The sequence below is a fragment of the Notolabrus celidotus genome, chromosome 9 (genome assembly GCF_009762535.1).
Source record: "Notolabrus celidotus isolate fNotCel1 chromosome 9, fNotCel1.pri, whole genome shotgun sequence".
NCBI lineage: Eukaryota > Metazoa > Chordata > Actinopteri > Labriformes > Labridae > Notolabrus > Notolabrus celidotus.
In genome coordinates this window covers 4,494,606-4,503,534 of record NC_048280.1, presented here as the reverse complement: position 1 = coordinate 4,503,534, position 8,929 = coordinate 4,494,606, and the positions used below count along the sequence as shown (strand labels likewise).

Here is an 8,929-nt window from a genome sequence, read left to right as displayed (position 1 = left end):
AGCAAGAAAACTTCCTTTGAGTTTCTTGAAATAGGATTTAAAATAATTTTAAGAAACTAGTAAAGATGTTTTTTTACTCAGGCTGTTTATGCAAATTAATGCAAACTGATGAAGATGCAAACAATGACTGTGGCGATAGTCTTAAGCCTCAATGTTTAGCATTATTACAATGTGCAGACTCTGCAATGTTGTATAGATATAGACATAAACAGCCAAAGTAGGTTTCACAGGATTTAAATGAGAATCCTGGTTTTTGAGTCAAAAGATTCAAATCAAAGAACTTAATTTACTTGTTAGGAACTTCATCTGTGTAAAAGCATTTATGCAAACACCACATAAAGTAAGGCAGACTTATAACAACCAGTTTATTCAAAACAACTAAACACTTAGTTTTTGTCAGTGATAAATCTGCCTCTGTTATCCTGAGCACTCAGAGCTAGCTTGGAAAGCTCAACAGCAGAAAGAAACAGTAGCTGAGCTCCCGCTGGCCCCCTTGGCCTCCCTCCAAATCCTGACAGTCTGTCTGCGGAGGCACTTTGACGTCACTCTGGGGTTAATTTGATTGAAGTCTCCTCCAAAGAAACGCCTCCTCAACCCACTGCAGCCTTACTAAACCCAACAGGCATCAGTCAGAGTAGTGCAGATGTGGAGACACACAGACAGAAAACAGCAAGTGTCAGTTGTTGTTTCTGAGATTAATTCAGCCACTCTGAGGCTGTTGTTGGTCAGCGTGTCTGTGTGGGGGCTGCAAACCTCTGCCAGGGTCTCATCAAATCCTCTGCTGCTGAGAGTCGTTGAAATTCACAGACCGTCAGAAGCTCCGCTGGGTCTGTTTCCCCAGAAACGGCAGAGAGATGGTGGGAATCGAGGAATGTGGGACACCAGGGGCTGAGCTGAGAGAGCATTCATCTCCTCATTAAATGGAAACAAAATGCAAAATGATGTAAAGAGTTATTACCTGCTACAGCCCGGACTCGGTTTAAGACGCTCTTTAGTGAATCTCTTCACATGGAGGAGAAAAAGAAGAGAGAAATACACTTAAAGTGAAATATTCTACAAGAAACCTTCTGAATGACACAATTCTTTTTTACTTTTACTGATGTTTGTAGAGATATCTAGTGAAATAATTCAAAATGAATTAGTATTACACAAGCAATCAACATTACTACCCTGCATAAATGAGGATTGTCATCATCATGAGAGCTTATTATCAAAAAAGAAGGAGACAAAGCCAAAAAAAAGAAGTAAGAACCCTAATAAAATTTTGTGGAGGAAATCTGGGGGCGCCAGTTTAGCTCAGCAGATAAAGCAGCGCCCCATGTACAGACGACTACAGCCCTCTGCCTTTCTGTCCTAACCCTAACCTTATCTAAAACACGCCACTAGGCCAAAATTCACAGATTTTATGCGGCTGAGAAAGATTTCTAGTGAGTGTGAAGTAATGTTGCTTTGTTTCATTACAACACAGCTAGAGATGTACAAGGAGGACGAAATGAGATCATGGGCAGTCACAGAAGACACAGGCTGATTTCAAAACCGCAGTATGCACTGATTCGGCCAAAATTCAGTATGTAGTATGTGAACCGGAGCAATATGCCAAAACTACCCGGATGTCTGAAAAATTCTCAGTATGCAACAAACCAGTCTACCTCACGTGCTGTTTCCCCCAATGCACAGCACAAATGTTCTGCTTCTTCTTGTTTATTTTTTAAATTATAAGTGGATGTTAAAGAAGCAGTTTAGCTATCAGCTTGGCCGTTGTTTACTTCCGCTTTCTGAAACCTGAAACCTGAAATCCAGCGACACCTGACCAAGGGAGAGGTTCCGGTGGCTGGTGGTGAGGCTTTCAGCAGTGTGACTGCCCCCTGGTGGCTGGCTGCAGTATAGGTCAAAAAATCCGTCTCCCCATTCATTTGAATGGGGGAGCAGTCAAACTTTAAAAAATAAATACATGTCGTAAGAATGTTTCTCACATCCGTATGCTGTGGTGATATGTAGTTAGTATTTGACTGTTTTGTGTGCAAGGCCTCTTTTTCCTGAAAAGTTTCTTTTTCGTTAGTTATTAGAGTTTAAAAAATGGGGTTTTACTTCCTGTTTCCTTTGATTCACAGCCGCCGTGGAGTGAAACTTTAAAGTACACACAGCGTCTTGTGACGCTACGCTGTAGGGTGGAGCTTATTACAGTGGCAACGCTGTCCATTTTTATTTACAGTCTATGCACCTGACCCAGCATCCTGCATAACAGATCAAACAGAACAGTCATACTACATACTACCTTCAAACACAGTATGCCATTAATAGGTCCCAGAGGAAAATTTTACTGCTCAAAGCTTTCTCTTCTAAGTCTCTGGAGACAAAATTGAGATTCTCACTTCAGCCTCATTCAAGTTTCAAATTGTTCTCATTGGTTTCTCCTAAAATTCACTAGGAGAAATAGTTAAGACCATGACATGAGTCTTATTTGAGACTTAAATGAGAGATCTCATTAATGGCTCATTTTCTTCTCTTTTTTTAAATGTATTTTTGGCCTTTTTGCCTTCATGTGACAGGACAGCTGATGAGAGACAGGAAATGTGGGGAGTAGTGAGCGGGGGGAAGACATGCAGGAAATGGTCGACCGTCCGGGAATCAAACTGGCCACCCCTACGACGAGGACTGTAGCCTCTGTATGTGGGGCGCTTAGACCGCTAGGCCACCAGACAATTGAAAGAGCTCCCTGATTTCTCCACCTGAGCTCAAAAGGAGTCACAACACTTGAGAAATACCTGAGAATCATTTCAGATTTTGACGAGATCTCCTTTTGAACTGAAAGGGAGACTAAGCTGAGACTTTTTGCAACTTTTTTTTCTGAAGGCAAGAATGAGAAACAGGAGACATAAGCTGTAGTCTCATTTTGCTTTCAAACAGATCTCATTGTTGTCTAGGAGACATAAATGAAACACTTTTGAGATCTCCTCTCTAAATTTATTTTCCTATGTGGTAGTATATAGCAGGTATTTTTGAAAACAGCCATAGACAATTGTTGCATTAAAAATACCTGACAGCTGCTAAACAAGGTACCAGGTATCAGAGGTATCAGATTATCTTTTTAACATTATTTAGCATTATCATGTTAGACGTTGGTTACAGCAGCCTGATTACATGACAGAAAAATAGAGAAAGCATGTAACCATCCACAACATACTGTCTGTCATAACTGAACCATAATCACACCATGTCAAGCTTTCACTACTGAACCACTTTAATACTGCCTGTAATTACTACTATTTAAACCACTTTTAACATTTGCATATATCTTTATTTATCAGTCGTATTCATACTTATTTAATTTGACTTATTGAAACTTATTCTTGATTGTACTTATGCCTGGGTTGCTGCAACAACCGGATTTCCCCACAGGGATCAATAAAGTTATATCTTATCTTAAGTGCTACCATGCTGGTTACTTTTTGTATCAACCTGCACAGAGCAGATTTGGCGGAACAGGAAGTAAAACATCAAAACAAGGTTAAAAAATAAGGTTGATTTTCAGAATAAAAATCCGTCTGTGTTGACGCCAGATCCTACTTCTCTTTACTAGAAGAATAAACCATCATGATGAATGGAGCCAGGCCTGGAGTCATTCATTTGAAGGTGGGAGCAGTCAAACCTTAAAAAATAAATACACGTTGTACGAATGTTTCTCACATCCGTATGCTGGAGTGATATGTAGTATTTGACTGTTTTGTGTCCAAGGCCTCTTTTTCCTGAAAAGTTTCTTTGTCTTTAGTTATTAGAGTTTAAAAAACAGGGTTTTACTTCTGGGTTTGCTTTGATTCACAGCCGCCGTAGAGGGAAACTTCAGAGGACACACAGCGTCTTGTGACCAAGCGGCAACCTCCGGTCTCAATTCAGAGGCCAATAAAGACAACATGGATGAGGAGAGGCTCACCATTTGGGCGGGAAAATCGTTGATTCAGTAATTACCGCGGGAAACCCTCGGTCTCATGACTCAAGCAGTCCTGCTCCAGAACATGGAGACAAACCGCATTTTGTCAGACTCAGATCTGGTGGAAGTCCGGTGTTAGCGGTTGTGCCCACCAACACTATTTTCTGCACTGACAGATCACAATTACATTTCAGCGTTTTTGTCCTCAGTGCTCAAAAGCCCTGATGGCTGTCACTGACCAAAGACCTCTTCATCATCATTAAACCCTGATTCTAAAGGCAAATTAAGATGAAGTGTGGTTCTTTTTCAGTTCTTACATTCCAATGCAAGCCGTCTCCGACAGGACCAGAGCAGATTTGAGCTCATGACGAACATTAAACTACAAAAATATAAAAAAAATGATTTGTACATATCTGAATGTCTTATCATCTGAGGCCAGTGTGTTCGTCATGTTGTCACCACTGGGCTCATTTTATTTCCCCTCATCATAAACCTGGCGCTCCTAAATAAATTAGTTCCTTTTGATCCTTGCAAATTTGTCCCTTATTGCTTCCCTTTCATTCACACTCGCATTGTAACACACTACAGTCACCTCTGTGCCCCCAGTCTGATTGTTCTTAAACAAATCTATTTAGCAGAGCCTTCGTGTTTACGTAAGAGGCTGCAGAAAATAAATGGTTTCCACTCAGGAGGGGGCGCGGGGGGCTTCCATTCAGAATATGACAACCACGTTTTAAATTATGTCAAATCCTGGCGCTCCCCTCCCTCTGCTGGAATGTCTCCTTTAGCAGCGAGGAATTTTATGGCCCTACCTTCCCTCTGTTGTGGGGACACTGGGGGACAAAAACCAGCGCTGACCCCATGGGGGCATCTGCTCTGCTCACCACCTAGCTCCACATTGTGACTGCGGCATAACTTCGCTGTTAGACGTCACGAGTCATTGTGCTGGGTCGTTTTTGTGTCTTGGGACAAAGCGTGAAAAAGAGAAAAGAAAACAATCCAGACGCCTCCTCTGAAACGGCTCAGCCTGCCCCCTTTTATAATGCGAGCGGGGGTCAGCTTTGTTCAGACGCACTGATAGTTGTCGTTTCAGAGAAAGCACCTTTCAAAGCACATACCTACATGTTGTAATTAGGTTAGCCGTTCCCCTCGCTGATGGCTCTGTCCTCTAAAGATTAACTCTGCAAAATGACACAGATCAGACTCTCATGTTCGAGCTGTATATTCATCTTCTGTGACTGAGAACCAGTTGTCCAAACCTCAAGCACGCACAGGCTGTAATAAAAGACGTCTGAAACAATGGGTTGTCACCACAAGTATAATTGTTGTTTCTCTTCTCTGCCTTTTTGTAAATATCTGCCCGAATCGTTTGCCTCTGTGACAAATAATCTGTCGGAGAGTATGAGAACCAGAGGAGGACTCATTGTCTGGAAAGACACTTCCAGATGTATTTCATGTGAGGATAAAAGATGAAGTTTTGGATGCTAAATTTGATGACATCTGTTTTTCTGTCCTACCACATGAAGAAAAGCTGTCATATTAATTTAATTGTTTACTTTTCATATTTTATTTATTATTTTCTATTTTATTTTGTTAACTAGAGCTTATTTTAAATGTTAACTTTTTTTCTGTTGGGTCACTAATATATATTTATACTTCTATACCAGACACCAGTTTGGTAGCAATCCACTCCAGAGCTATATAACTGAACAATACTGCATGAAAAGAAGTGATGTTACGCTCAATATCATCATGACTGCGATTGTAGATACTACAGATGTTGCAATCTACCAGTATTGATGATAACAGTATTTTTTCAGAGATTAAATGTTGATATACCAATCTCAGCAGACGTCTGTCTAACATGAGTCTGGTCCTGCTGGAGGTTTCTGCCTGTTAAAGCTGGGGTTGGTAATCAGATTTAGATACACTTTTTGTTATACTGGTTAAAATGATCTTTATGTCCTGATGGCAATCAATACATGATGTGTTCCTAAAACAGAGCGAAGAAAAGCTGCTATCTACAGCCGGAGTAAACCTGGGAAAACACCAACCAATCAGCCTTTTTTGGGTGCCAAAATTTTAAACCATTCAAGCTCTCACCACGGGGGGCTCTGATAAGCAGAAGAATGAATGACATTTAGTAAGTCCTACAGAAAATGTAGATGTATTGTAGCGTCCGTCCAGACGCTGTAGTGATGACGAGCCGATTCGTGAACACGTTGAACTTTAATAACCGGTCACTGTCGGCCGTGATCACGCTAACCAACAAAGCAACAATCAATGTTTGAATGAATGAAGAACTTCTCCTCTTGTCTCTCCTCTCTCCCGCTCACACACTCTACACCTCTCCTGATGCCTTCACTAACCGTCAACACTGTAGGAATTAAGAACATCTACACTGAACATGTTTAACAAACAGTAGAGCTGTTACAGTATTATATGTGTGTTATAACTTTTCTCCTGATATCGTGTCACTGGTACAACTGGATAATGCTAGAATGACAGTTGTGAGTACTAACAGCAGCCATGTTTGTTTGTGTTTTTAACTTTCACTATGATAATGTTTTGGTGAGGACCGGTTTTGAATCAGTCACCATCATATGGTCGCAAGTCAGCGGCGCTCGTGCATCCTGAGGAGTCCTGAGGAAATGCTACATTCAAATTCATGCTAGTTTTCCGAGACTGCCAACCCCAGCTTTAAAGGAAGTTTTTCCTTGCCACTGTAACTTCCACCAGATCCGTGTTCGGTCCGGCTCTGTGCTCTTTCATCCATCAACACTCACCAGCTGCATTTTCAGAACGCAGCACGGAGCAGGCCCACCGGGCAGCTGGAGTCATGTGACCGAGGTTTTCCCGTGGTAATTACTGAATCAAGGATTCTCCTCCTCCTCCTCTCCTCATCCATGTTGTCTTTCTGGTCCCTCTGAAAACCTCTGACCTGTTGACTCCAGGCCTGGCTCCGCTCATCATGACTTTGGTTTGTTGTTGTAGTTAAGTGAAATACGATCTGGTGATAACACAGAGTGTTTTATTCTGAAAATTAACCGGATGTTCTCATTTTGTTTTGGTGACTGACTTCCTGTCCCGCACCATCTGCTCTGTTGAGATGGATAAATCATGTTCCAACATCCGGCAAAAATAGAAGTCTTGTGTATCTGATCCGGAGGGCTCTGACCTGCCGGAACACAACAGAGCGGATCCAGTGGAAGTTAACACATTGACTAGAATGGAAACCTATCAGATCCGGTGCTGTGACGGATTGGAGAACCACCGGTCATGGATCTTTTGGAATTTGGCCTTCACTGTTTGCTAAACATTCACACACTTTCCACAAGTACGTCAACCACAGACACAGAAAGTCGTCAGTTAACAGGGTCACAAGTTAAACTGAAACACCAGGGTTGAGCTAACAGTATGAGACCCAACAAATTAAAACAACTCTTCAAAACAGTCGACCCCAGTCACGTCTATAAAGCAGAAACTTGGTGAATACTTTCAGCAGGGTCATTGATTTGTGAAACAAAGCTCTCGTGCTTCATATGAAGTGTATACAGAATCGCCCAGTGCAAGAGAGCACACACTGATGTAGCAATCTGACAATGTGACAAAAAAGTGGTGGATAAAATTGAAGTTGCTCCTTTTAGGAATAAGATTGCAAATGATATTCATGATGCACAAATTAATTGGGGGAGCAGGCCTGAAAATTTTCTGGGAACAACTTGTTAAAAGGCAAAATAAAATATCATAACACTGAAATCTTCTGTTACAAGTTAAAAAAAAGAACATCAGTAACTTCATTTGTTCCCCATGGAGGAATCCCAGATCTGAGTGTTGAAGGATAAGTTAAGCGAAGTTGTTAGCACACCCGTAAAAGCATTAACCATCTGTCCTCTCGAGTGAAATCATCAGAAAATCATCTTTCACTTGATAAACAAAGAAGGAAATCTTCTCCTGTAACCTCTTGGGTTGAATCTTTCAGCACAGTGTCTGCTCAGAAATCTAATTGGGCCACACCGGCCTGCTTTCAATCTGCTTTATGATTCCCTGCCAATTGTAACAGCGACTTATTTGTCTGGTTCTGTGCTCGGAGGAGGACCAGATGTTGGACTCAGAGGCCACACGAAGGAAGTCTAAGGGTCTGTGTATGAGCGGCGGGTCAAGGATGGACAGGATGTTGATAAACTAACAAACCAGGAAACCTTGACTCCATAAGAAAAAAAAAAAGGAAATCACTTTTTCTCTCTCTTCCCAGCTGTCCTCATCTCCCACTCCAAGTCTAAACCTCCTGGTCACTCATTTATTCCCCCCCCCCCCCTCTCATTTTACCTCCAGACTCAATCCCATCAGATACTTTCTCTCACCTTTCTCTGCCAGTGTCTGTTTCTTCCTCTCCCACAGCCGTGTACCCATGAGGCGTGCAGATGTGGCGCTTAATTAGAGTTTCCATATCTGCAGGAGGCTCACCTACGGTCCAGCCGAGCTAGGTCTACAAACAGGAGCACACAACAACAACAATGATGACAACAACACCCAGCTTGTTATTTCTCCCCATTCTTATCCAGTCATTTATTAATCCTGCAGAGTGAGGAAGCATCACATAGCAGACAGAGAGAGAGAGAGAAAGGAGGGAGGAGGGGGAGGAGAGTGAACAGAATGTCTTGACATGGACCTCTGACGGCCCTTTCGCTGTGCCCAATAAAAGCAGTGATATATGTTCATGTGTCGTCCATGTGTGATGCAGCCAAAGCCTCACACGGTGTCTCAGGGCATCATCAGTCAGACGGATCACGCTCTCAGAATGAGACAAGGGGGGGGAGGTCCAAACTTGGGAATAAAGTTGTTGCTTTTTTCTGTCTTTGTTTACAGTCTGAGGTGAATCTGGGGCTCATGGAGAAGTTCACTCTTTCACACATGCACTGCTTTTATTAAAATTGCAAACATGGTTGCATGTGTGAACGCCAAAGGCTGAATCTGTGCATGCCAACTTTATTGAGACTC

At 42.1% G+C, this 8,929-nt stretch overlaps 1 long non-coding RNA gene across 2 annotated transcripts; it reads right to left on the bottom strand.

The window, feature by feature from the left end:
- Positions 1-351: 351 nt before the first annotated feature.
- On the bottom strand, positions 352-8,422 carry LOC117819370. Of its 2 annotated transcripts, XR_004632545.1 has the most exons (4): positions 8,293-8,422; positions 959-1,002; positions 754-893; positions 352-609 (listed from the first exon to the last, which is right to left on the bottom strand). It is a non-coding gene; the product is annotated as an uncharacterized LOC117819370 (long non-coding RNA). The 2 variants fall into 2 exon arrangements; XR_004632544.1 differs by having other exon boundaries at positions 754-1,002.
- Between the last annotated feature and the right edge of the window lie 507 nt (positions 8,423-8,929).